Genomic DNA, 12,815 nt, shown 5'->3' on the forward strand with positions numbered 1-12,815 from the left:
TACAAAGAGTAGTCATGAGCCAGCAGTGAAGGAGAAAGGGCAGGAAGCTTTGTATAAAGAAATACCAGAGTGGTGATTGACAACTGCATCAATGTGATGTGAAGAGCTGGAAGTTTCACCTGTGAGGACAAGCTGAGAAGGAGTTTGAAAATCACGCTCAAGGGGAAAAGATGCTAAGATGAGGGGAAAGGAGAAAAGTGTATTGAAATGCTGAGCCATGAAAGCAGCAGCAGCAGCAGCATTGAGACATTGGCAGAAACAAGTAGAAGAAGCACATTTGGGAAGGGTGTGATAAGGACAGTTATTCAAAGTTGCTTGCTTAGTATAAAGTTTCTGTTGTGTTTGTGCGTATACGGTTACTGTGTCTGGAAACTGCTTCTAATTATATAAATAAAAGCTATAGAAGGTTCATCCTGGGTTTTTGCTTGTTCGTTTTTCTTATCTGATGTCTCGGGAGAGAGAGAAGTCCCTTAGAGCCCTGCTGGTGGAAAGTTTAGTAGCAGATATGGTGAGAATAAGTTCTACAGGAGATCAAAGAGATTCTGAGAAATCTCTCTGGGAGGGCACTTCACAAACCCACCAGTGATTTCTGTTTTAGCAAAGCTTACATAAAAATAGGTTTGGTTTAGCACTGAAACACCATGTAAATACTTTCAGAGGCATTTAAGTAAAGCGTAATACCGTTGTGGGAGAAGATGTAATAGTTACACAATCTTAAAAAAAACATCCAGCCAAACTTATTAGTACTGTAGCAGCAGGGTGGACAGGAAATGAAAGAACTGCGGCTTAGTGCAGGAAACCTTTGTGAAACCCTTTGTGTACATTCCTCGCCATTGAGAAGACAACCACCTCAATTGCTTTATTGAATAAGATCACATGTTACACACAATCTCCTACTGCTAGGAGACAGGTGAATATTTGCTTTCCCCTGAGATGAAGATTCACGGCTTCCATTTTGCATTTGTACCATTGACTCACATGAGCAAGTAACCATAGCAACGTTTTCACCCATAAACCATATTTTACCATCTTCCCTGAAAACTAAAAACTAAAAGATGATGCAATTAATCATAGCTGTCATTCATTGTATCCTTAAGGAAGAGGGCCTGTCATGAGCACTGGTGGTGAGCCAGTGGGGAAAACGCATGTATAGTAGTGAGGAATTGAGCAGCCATTCAAAGAGAACCAGAACAGACCCACCTTAACTTTTGGGGTTTATCTGTCTGGGTTTTTCCCACGCTTCTTCAGTTTGGTAGGATTTTCTGTCTACTGTAGCAGTAATAAAACACTAGAGACCTATTTCTCATCTCAGTGTGATTCCTGCTTGTTAGGACAGGGCTGGATCCAAGAGACGTATTTTTGTCAATTATTTGCCCATGCTCTACATGGAATTTACTATGGTTGGCATATTTTCCCAAGCATGAAAGCCTACCTATTTACATTAGCATTGGCAATTAATATTCATTATGCAAATGAACCTTAAGTATCACTGAATATACCACATTTGGCTACATTTGGGCTAAAGCATAATGTGGTTTATTGCTTTATGCTTGCCGTAGATGTACTGGTGTTCAGGTAAGATTTCCTTTGAGTCTGTGTGAAGGTTTCCTTCCTTCCTCCCTCAGTTCTTGGTGGGTACACATCGAAGGGCAGTCCCCTAGAAAGCAAAGCCATTTAGCTGAAAAGCAAACAAAAAGTGCTTGATTTTAAATTGGATTTGGACTACATTCCAACCAGCTGAAAGTCAACTATTGATTGTATAATAATGATTTGCACATACAGCAAGCAGCTACCTTGCTATGTAAAATAAATATCAATAAAGGTGATAATTATTATTCAGAACAGCTTATATGCTTCTACAAAGGTCACAGAGGGAAGAGTTTCAGTAGAAATAAATACAATCATGCCATACTTTTTTTAAAAAAGAAATGGTGAATTACATTTCAAAAATAAGTAATCTTCCTAAGGTTCTTGGCTGGATATAAAAACGAGCAATCTTACCAAAGTAGAAAAAAGAACTTTTCCCAAATGCATTGCTAGTGGGGTTGATGGATTGCTAGTGGGGTTGATGAATTATTCCAAATACAATTCATGTTAATAAGAGCTCACTCTCCATACACACCACAGACACACACGCTCATGTACACACTTCTTCTATCCAGATATTATTTTTCATATTCCACCCAGATAATACCTCACAATATAAGTACATCTCACTAGTAAAAATTATTGGCACTTCTTTTTAGGGGGAAACATTCACTAGATCTGGCTCTTAACCCACATTTTTTTACTGAGAAGGAAACAGTTACTACATGTACAACTCACACTTGATATAGCATGGATGCTGCTAACTGTGGCTCATTAAACAAATTATAGTTGAGCAAACCATGTGGATTCCACAGAAAGATCCATCAGTGCTGATAGGGTCAAGCTGTTATTGACATCAGAATGGGTAAAGAAATTTAACACAAAAGTTGATGTTAAGAATTTCCAAGTGCTGAAAAATGCTACAGGTGAGACAGAAGGTGTAGTGGCAATGCAGAAGACCATTGTATTTTGAGGAGTTTAAGTGACCTATCTTGATTTTCTCTTCACATAAGGAAGCTTAGAGATTGTTTTGAGTTATACTAATGTTTAGCTGGCTTGTTTTTTATTTCTGCTTGAAGGGGGGAGAGAAGAGAAAACCCCAAGATGGTTTATGTTAACACTAGCTTACCTGTATGGCTTCCCAGGCTCTTGGATGATAACCAGGTGCATCAGACCCTGGGAACTATCTAGCCAAGGTCAGATCCTGCAGTCTCCGTACCATGGAAACAGGGTCACCAGGTTTTAGGGCCAGACTTTGACAAAAACCTGAGGATTGCCTTTTGAGTTGGGGAGCTTCTGCACAGACCTGAGCACTGGATGCTGTGAAAATGGAACCACCCTGGGGTATCTCCACTGTCGTTATTAAGGGGCTTCTGACAGCCTATGGGAGAATGGGTATCATCTTGCTTGGTATGTTATGATTTTTCTTTCTTTATGATATGCTGTTTATGCTTCTGTTTAATCTGCCTAAACTGTGTTTCTGTTTAAATCTGTTTGCTTAAGTTAATAATAAAGCTTAAAATCTCTTTATTCACTGGTGTGCTTATTGTCTCTGGATCTAAAATAACCAATTATCTGGGCACCTGATCACTGCCTGGACACTTGGCAGAACAGAAGGTGCTTAGCTTACTTTTTTCTTAACCCCCTTTTAAAAAAAATTACCAGATTTGCTGTCTTGTATATTTGCTACCTAACCTTTATCCAATTCATTATGCCTGCAGTAATTCTCATCCTGAAAAATATATGCCTCAAAATTGGCTGCATGATATATAATTATAATTTCGAATATTGGGGATGTACCTACTATTTCCTTTTATCCTCATGTAGTCTGGGCAGCATCCTGTACATTAGTAGGTGGGGGAAGTCAAGGAGTATATTCCATTTTGGAATTTTGGCCAACAGGACATCTTCAAAAAGAATTTAGGGGACAACTGTATTCTGTATTCTAAATGCACATTTAATTAATGCAATACTTGTGAATGAGAAATGTGTAGATCGAAACAGAATGTATTTTCTATGTATGTTGGTCTATGGCTACATAAAGAATTTGCTACATTCTAATGCCTGTACATCCCATTTATAATATTTAGTATGGCAAGGTGCTAATCTCACTGCACAGCAATGTCCTTTGAAATAGGTCCTTTGGAATGCACAGGAGGATGCATGAAGCACCTCTTTCTGAATTATTAAAGCAGTCACATCCTTTTCTAAGCTCATGTAACTGCTTTAGAAGCTGCTTGCTCTCAGGTATCCTTCATATCCCTGTTTGCGTAGCATCTTCATTTGAAGTATTAAAAACTAAAAATCAAAAAGAAGGGCTTTGTACAAACTCCAGCACATTCCAAAGTATCTCTGTGGAAGGATTTGTGTAGCCTTGATAAAGATATAAATTGATATATTGCACAGGTCTTTCTATCTCCAACATAGGCACCCCCTCCCATCATATGTAATATAGTTTGGGAGAAAGAATCAACATACGAATGATTAAGGGCTGTTTGCAAGCATTTAATGAAACTGTTTCCCCTCATTGGACAATTTCATTATACTGAGCCCTTGACAATATGTCAGTTGTTAGGTTTAAAGCCCCACAAATTCCATTCTGAAAATCAGTTATTTTATACTTGGATTTTTATTTTTTTGTTTTAAAGCAAAATGTGGAATGGCAGAAACCAACAGAAGCTGAACCACACCTGCTGTGCTTAAATTGTCCCCCTCTTGCTGGGACTGTAATGAGAGTTTAGGATTTTGATCATGAAGCTCATCTGCATGTATGCCTTTAACTTCTGTGTATGAGTGCCACAAACTTTCCTGGGCAGGCTGCAATTGCTCTGTTCATCTCCATTGCTTGTTTTCATTCACAAAAAGATGATGGAGGGTGGGAGCAGAAGCTGCTGCATCCTGGCCAGTCATTTTTCTATTTATCCCCTTCCCCTTACAATGAATATTTGGCATTGCTGCTCAAATCTCCCCTGGTTCTTCAAAATACGGCACCAGTTGTTTTTTCCTCTATCCAGTCAGTAAAACCTCAGCATTGACAGTCCTGCAAATGTCATTAAATACAAGATCTCATGCAGAATCAGAAAACTGCATGGGATAAGACATGACTTTCAAGCTAATACAGAACTATATATTTTTTTTTTACAGCCTTTAAATGTCTAGATCAATGTTTCTCAACCTCAGCAACTTTAAGATGCATGGTCTCCAACTCCCAGCATGCTGGCTGAGGAATTCTGGGAGTTGAAGTCCACACATCTTAAAGTTGCTGAGGTTGAAAAACACTGGTCTAGATGAAAACGGAAGAAAACTGACTTGGGTTGCAAAAATCCTCATGACTACTAGATGACAGCAGTGAGAAAATGTTCTACTGTATATCGTTTTGCTGCCATCTAATGGTCATCCCAAAATTTGCAGCTCAGACCTGGTAGCCCTAGCATTATGGAACATTGTGTCCTTTTTTGTTCTTTGCACTTTTCTCATACTAGCTCCATTCTTTGAGAGTTATGCTGCTCAGACACAAGCCAGTTTCACTTCCCAATATCCTCTGGGAGGAAAAAGAAGGAACATGACTCAAATCACTTAAGACGGACTGATGAAAAGGGTTTTTTTTCCTAGTAAACTCTACATCTCTAGGCAGGTTTGCTTGTATGAAATTTATAGAAAAAAAGTATTGTATCAATTTAAAGGTACTTTTTTAAAAACTTTGGTTAGATATCTTGAGAATTAAGTACATTCTATCATTCTTTGTGAAAGGAATTGCCGCTGATGCACTGAAACTAAAATTGCTTGGGGAGATCATTTTAATGAGGCAGTTTAAAGGACATATCTACTTTGAATTCTATGAGATGGAGGTATGTTGCTATAGTTATTAATATTCCTTTCCTTCCTGACACTGTATGGAATCATTCTCATGCCAATATTAAGAGCAATATCTGATTATTGTTTAGAGCAATATCTGATTATCCAAATATGCCTGTTTGGATAAAATGACTACTCATTTTATGAGTACTCTAGTTATGAGTACTCATAACTAGAGTACTAGTTATGAGTAGTCATAACTAGTACTCCAGTTAAGAGTAGTCATTAATTTGGAAATTCAAATGAGACAGCAGTTGATAGTGACAATATCTAAAAAACACCACAGTTCAAAAGCATCGATCTTCCTTCTCTCAGCCTTCCTTATGGTCCAGCTCTCACAGCCATATGTTACTACGGGGAACACCATTGCTTTAACTATGCGGACCTTTGTTGTCAGTGTGATGTCTCTGCTCTTAACTATTTTATCGAGATTTGTCATTGCTCTTCTCCCAAGGATTAAGCGTCTTCTGATTTCCTGACTGCAGTCAGCATCTGCAGTAATCTTCGCACCTAGAAATACAAAGTCTTTCACTGCCTCTACATTTTCTCCCTCTATTTGCCAGTTATCAATCAAGCTGGTTGCCACAATCTTGGTTTTTTTGAGGTTTAGCTACAAGCCAGCTTTTGCACTTTCTTCTTTCCCCTTCATCATAAGGCTCCTCAGTTCCTCTTCGCTTTCAGCCATCAAAGTGGTATCATCTGCATATCTGAGATTGTTAATGTTTCTTCCAGCAATTTTAACTCCAGCCTTGGATTCCTCAAACCCAGCATGTCGCATGATGGGTTCTGCGTACAAGTTGAATAGGCAGGGTGAGAGTATACAACCCTGCCGTACTCCTTTCCCAATCTTAAACCAGTCCGTTGTTCCGTGGTCTGTTCTTACTGTTGCTACTTGGTCGTTATACAGATTCGTCAGGAGGCAGACAAGATGACTTGGTATCCCCATACCACTAAGAGTTTGCCACAATTTGTTATGGTCCACACAGTCAAAGGCTTTAGAATAGTCAATAAAACAGAAATAGATGTTTTTCTGAAACTCCCTGGCTTTTTCCATTATCCATCGGATATTGGCAATTTGGTCCCTAGTTCCTCTGCCTTTTCTAAACCCAGCTTGTACATCTGGCAATTCTTGCTCCATGAATTGCTGACGTCTACCTTAGCTTCAGGGAAATGAGATCATATTCCTTGTATTTTAGAATGGAAAAATTACACTTGACATTACAAGTAATTATCATATGTAACAACTGCTACCATTGAGGGGAAATCTTCCTGGAAAAGATGGAAGATAAGTTGGACTGAATCAGAGTTTAATGTCCAGAACCAGAGTGAGTTTCCTGAATTTCCTATGTTCTTGCATACAGCTTAAGAGCATGCATATCTCAAGACAGTGGCACTCAAACTTGATCCAAGCACATCAACACTTTCTTAAACTTGCCAATGAGCAATTCCACCAGCTATGTTGGAATGGCATTTAGGAATAGCACTTAGCAATTCCACTTGCTATGTTGAATGGCACTTTCAACATAGCAGAATTCAGCATATATTTTCTCTTACAGGGCATGCAAGCTTCTATGCAGGCTCTCATATTTTAAGAAAATTATGGGGCAATCTATAATTGTATTATAATGATAGGTTTTATAATAGACAGCAATAAAAATGAGGCACAATAATACACATCAAAAAATAATACCCAGATTAATTAAAATAATCTCATTTGCAATTCACAGCAATGTTTTTTAAGCCACCCATATATGGCATGAAGCAATGTAAGTTAACATTGTCTATCATTAAGTTAAATTTACAGTTAAAGTGAAGATCAAGTATTTGCCAAGTTATTGAGTCCTTGATTTTGAATCAGTGTCCCACATTCAGCACTGTTTTTTTCCCTTGAAAAACCTCGAGCCATGGTTAAAATGAACCCTTGTTTAGCACAGTATATGAAACTACCTACTCTTATTTGGAACAGATCACAGTAACTGGAGCAAAGGCTTATAAAAAAGAATTCAGTATAACTTGACACATATGTTCTTTACAAATACCAATTAATTAATTGCTTTAAATCTAATAGAATCACCAACATTGTAAGTTTTCTGTTAATGCACTGGTTAACAGCTTCAGATGAATGGGCAGTTAACTGCAGAGTTATTTCTTTTCCGAATTCTTGTTGGGTCGAACCACCGACCAGAAACTAAGGAACTCCCAAACTGGAAAGAACCTTAGTTGGTAGGAAGGGAATGCATGATTTATGCCTTTTGAATTTCAATGACAGCTGATTTCCTCAACTTGGCATCCTGCGGATGAATGGGATTGTAGCCTAGGAATGCTAAGAGCCTGCAGTCTGACGGAGCAGGACAGTGCCAATCTAAGACTGAGTTGTGGATTCAAGAGAGGGGAAAATGAAGGTAATATGAAATCAGCTTTGAAAACTGAGGCACGACTTCCCAATAATTTATTGAATAATATGTTCTGAGGAATAAGTCAAAAGCATGACATAAGTATCAGAATGGTATGTTCAGATAAGAAGATATGATTGATAGAAAGGCAGCTATGAAGGAGGGGAGGTGAGGGGAGAAAAGAAGGAAGAAACCATTAATTTAGCAGGAAAATTGCACTATGTTGCTGGCAGGAATCATAATCTTGCTGATAAGGGCTGAAAGTGGGAACAATGGAAACAGAGCCACCCTAATGGCCTTTATAAAACAATTTCCTTCATTTAAAATATGGAGACAGGCTGCAGAGTGGAAAGTACTGATTTTTTTTCCCATTGTTGTCCTTGAATAGAACCTTGTCTGTAAGGAGAGAAGTGATGATGACTCACCTCAGCTGCGAAAACAGTCTTGAGCAAGTATATTAAGGGGCATCCAGAAATTTCTGCTGTCATTCTGATTTAGTACCTTGACTAGATATTATGCCAGGAAAAAATGTTCACTGGAAAAGTGCCTTATGCAGAATTAGATGGTTGGTCCATCTGGCTCAGAAGGTCTACTCTGTAAAGACTGGCAAAAAGACTGGCAAAAACTCCCACCTATTTGAGCTGGTGGACCCATTTGGGAATTTGAGAGACTATTATTTACACAATGGCTCCCAGGGTGGGGATGGCCAGTCACAAAATAGATATTAACTAGAAAGAAAATGGGTAGGTTTGCTCCTAATCTTCCCCAACTTTTCAGGAGGCTATCTAGTGCCTCTGCTTACATTCCTCTTTCCTTCTTTCTGAACCGGTATTGCACTTCTAAGGAAAACACTATTTTATTTTCTAAAGATGCCTCTGGATGCCTCTCTATTTGGGGCCCAGAATTATTGTTGGAAACACAGATTTTGCTTAGCATGGAAGTTTCCCACTTATTTGCTGTTCCTTAAATGATATCAAGACTGCAGAAGCATCTATGGCAGAGGGCAAGTTGAAAATTCAGAAAAAGGGATTTGGGGCAACTTGTTTTAAGCACCACTGTAACTTTTTAATTTCTGTAAATTAATTAGTGAAATATTAGTAGTAAACCAATTTTATGTCCAAGATCATGAGGTAGCTTTTACTGTATTTGAGTTTCCCAGGAAGAGAGTAGACTTGGCTCCTTTTTAGAAGTCACAATCCTGGGTGAAGCCATCCACAATACCACTTTTGTTTGAAGAAATCAAGAGAAGCTGAGGAGGGGTCAGCTCAGTCCTTAGAATAAATCCTAGTTTTAATAGGAGACCTAGCGTAGCCTTAAGACCTCTTTATTGACTCTGTAGAAACAGTAGTTTTGAACACAGTCTGTACATGTTTACTTGGGAATAAGTCCTATTGTGTTTATCAGAGCTTTTTGCAAAATGAACATATTTAGGATTACAGCCTTAATACAGGAGATTACAAATAGCAACACAAATCAGAAACACTACGAGCATGGATGCATGTTGATAGTTTCTGCTGCTTTGCTTTTTGGGTTAGCTTCTTGGAGATTTAATCTCCCTGCCTTCTTTTGGACACCAATGCAAGGAGTGGGAGACATGATTGCAGTCATTATTTAATTACAGGGCAGTGTGCAAATCAGCCCAATTTACCTTGCTTGAATTATCTTCCCATAAAATAAAGTTAATTACTATTAAAGTTGCATAAATGATCATGTATTATAGCAATAAGAAAAGTATGCCACCAGCCAGAAAGTACATTTTCTCTAGGAGGGTTTGTTTGGTTCTAAGCTTCCTTTCTTTGAAATGTCTTCTTCCTACATCATTTGGCTACATCATTAAGCTCCCTACATCGTTTGGTTCCTCACTCCCCCCATACCAGCTTCATGCTTTTCACAGTTTATAGTATTTTAGGATGATATTCATATTCTCTTGGCAATAGGAAACTAAACACAATTTGGTAGCCTTTGGTTTTCTGGAAGCATTTTCCATGAAGGTGAACTCATATGCGGACTAATGGGGTCATCTGAGTGCCTTTGAGTAGCATGCTTCAAAAGCAGGTTTGCAAGCAGCTTCAAACATTTTGTTCTCTCTCATATAGGACAAGGGCAGGATTTTGGATTTAGTCAAAAAGGCCTCAACACCCTAAAGATTTCACAAAGCAGCACGGCTTATTCTATGAAAAATTGGTTGCTAACAGTGCGTCTTATGTATTATTTTTTTGCATTCTTTTCAACCTTGCTTTTGCTTTGTTAATTATTCCCAATTTCCCCAAGCAGTGAGGAAGCCAGGCAGTATTACAGGTTTTAGTCTTCTTTGGATGAGAGAACAGTGGAGTAGATAGTCTCTGCAAAACAAGAACAAAGAAGAAAAAGAAAATGGGAGTGCAAATGGAAACAGTATAGATGTCGTAGTGATCTACTATTTCTGCATTTTCCCAGGTAAAAAGTGTGAAGTCCTTGAAACTGCCCCACCAAATTTCCATCTCCAAATGCAAAATGCAAGCAGAGATTTCAGATTCCAATTCCTACAATTAGAATAGATTGTGCCCTGATTTTTAATGACTACATAAAAATTGCAGGAAACCTCGTTGGATTTCACAAGAATGCCTTCTGTCTATCACTGTCTACCAGCACCTAAAGTCGGTGTCAGAGCTGCACAAGAGTTTATCTGAACAAAGGCATGTAACAGGGAGATGAAAGTTCTATTAAAGTCAAAACAAATTACTTCTGTTGCCAAGAAAACTACATGGATACCATTAGTACACCTTGATTTGAGGGCATATTTACCTTTTGCTCAAAGTGCCTGCTCTGGTTGCTATGACATGTGGTATGTTTTATCCGTACACGGAGACCTAGCTTTACAGTTGTTGGTGATCCTCTGCAATGCTAGGCTGTTTCAGGTGGCATTAAATCGAGCCATAAAATTGCTGGTCTGATCTGGGTTGGATCAGAAGTCCATTTTAGATCTCTGGACTGGGTCTTCTAATCAAATGGGTGCTCTTTGCCCATTTCTAGCTTATCCCTCTTGCCAGAGGTATCTTGTCTTGGCTATTTCTAGATGGATCTTCTTTGACTTCCTCCTCCTGAAAAAAGAAGAATGTTTTATTTTTCAGAGAACATAGTCATTACTCCCTAATGATGCTTTTTGGCCACTTTATGGATAAGCATACAATAAACATGATACACAATAACAGGGTTAAAGGACACTCTGTGAATAAGAGGCACACAAGAAAAATAAAAATGAAAAATGTACTGAATTTTCATGAGTTGTTTGCCTGCCTGAAAGTTGCTATTTTAAAGTAGTGATGTTCTCAATCCTCCCTTTGGCAAGCCTGTTACTCAGAGGTGGCTGTGTGCTTTGGACTACAGATAAAGCTGGCATAGGAACCCTCTTGAGCTATAGCTCCTAATACTCTTCTTACTTACCATGCTGGCTAAGGCTGTTGGGCGTTGTAGCACAACAGGTCAGGTCCCACCCCAGTTCTAAGTTGAGGGCTCACCTACACAGCTTGCTTGCCACAGCACAAATATGCCTCTGAGGACATGTCCTCACAACAGAGATCCCACCTCCATGCCAGCCTACTGCTGAGGCAGACTGAAGCTGGATCCAGGTGTTCTGGTATGAAAGTAGGGTGTTCCTTGGGAAAATGGAATGAGAAGAACTTGCATGCTAACCAGAGTTGTTGAGAATCGGGCAGCATTTAAATTTGATGATGATGATGATGATGATGATGATGATGATGATGATGATGATGATCTCCCATCTGGACAGTCCATGATGCATGGAGGAGGAGGCTGGAGATGATGCAGGCAGGAGTAATGATTAGCTACAACTGGACCAGCAGGTCTACTGTGAGACTGCAGTGCTGCTCTGGCTGTGTAGGAGACTGGAACCCAACTTCTGCAGCTCCTTCCTTTCTCTTCCCTTGACTAGAAAGTGCAAAGAACTGAAATTACCTCGCCTGTCCTAGCTTAATGCCAGTAATTGAAGAGACAGAGCCACTATGCTACAGTAAACTCCACTGCAGGGAATTTCCTTCCCAGTGGCCACTGCTGTCAGGGAAGCCTTTTCTCCTCATTTCCTCTCATTACAGAATCATCTTCTAACAAGTGAATTCTATCATCCATTCAACATCCAACTGCACTTGTTCTTCTCCTGCCCTTTTGGCTGATCAGAATTGTATATATGCTGTGATTTTACACAATCAGTGAAATGATTTCTCAGATTCTAGCTTTTCAGTAACATTTATCCAACCACTGCACCTCAGCTGCACAAACATAGATCACTACAAAGTAGCTGAAGAGAGCCAGTTTGGTGTAGTGGTTAAGGCACCAGGCTAGAAACCTGGAGACTGTGAGTTCTAGTCCCGCCTTAAGTATAAAGCCAGCTGGGGGACCTTGGGCTAGACACACACTCTCAGCCCTAGGAAGGAGGCAATGGCAAACCACTTCTGAAAAACCTTGCCATGGGACTAGTCTAGGCAGTTGCCAGGAATCAAAAACTGACTGGAAGGCACCAAAAAGAAAAAAGAAAACGCACCCAAGAGAGAGAAAAGCCCAAACTCCTTGCTGAAAAATGTATGTGGATATACCGGAAAGCACCCCACAGCTAAATATAGCTGTCACCTCCCCCCAGACCCCCTTTCTGAACTCTGGCTCAAGAATGCTTCTGGAGCAGCTGTATGTTGGATGCTCAAATCTAAGTGACCACTCACTGCAGCTAAAAGAGATAAACTCCTTGCAGCCACAGAGTAGTTGTTAGACTGATAATCATCCATCTTTTTAAATATGCTAAAAGATTTAAAACATGCCTTATTTGAATAGTTTCATAGAACTTTCAGATTTCACACCAGCCACAGCAATCAGTTTCTGTTGTTGTTGTTTATTCATTCAGTCACTTCCGACTCTTCATGACTTCATGGACCAGCCCACGCCAGAGCTTCCTGTCGGTCGTCAACACCCCCAGCTCCCCCAGGGACGAGT

This window comes from Candoia aspera, chromosome 2, assembly GCF_035149785.1.
Source record: "Candoia aspera isolate rCanAsp1 chromosome 2, rCanAsp1.hap2, whole genome shotgun sequence".
Taxonomy (NCBI): Eukaryota; Metazoa; Chordata; class Lepidosauria; order Squamata; family Boidae; genus Candoia; species Candoia aspera.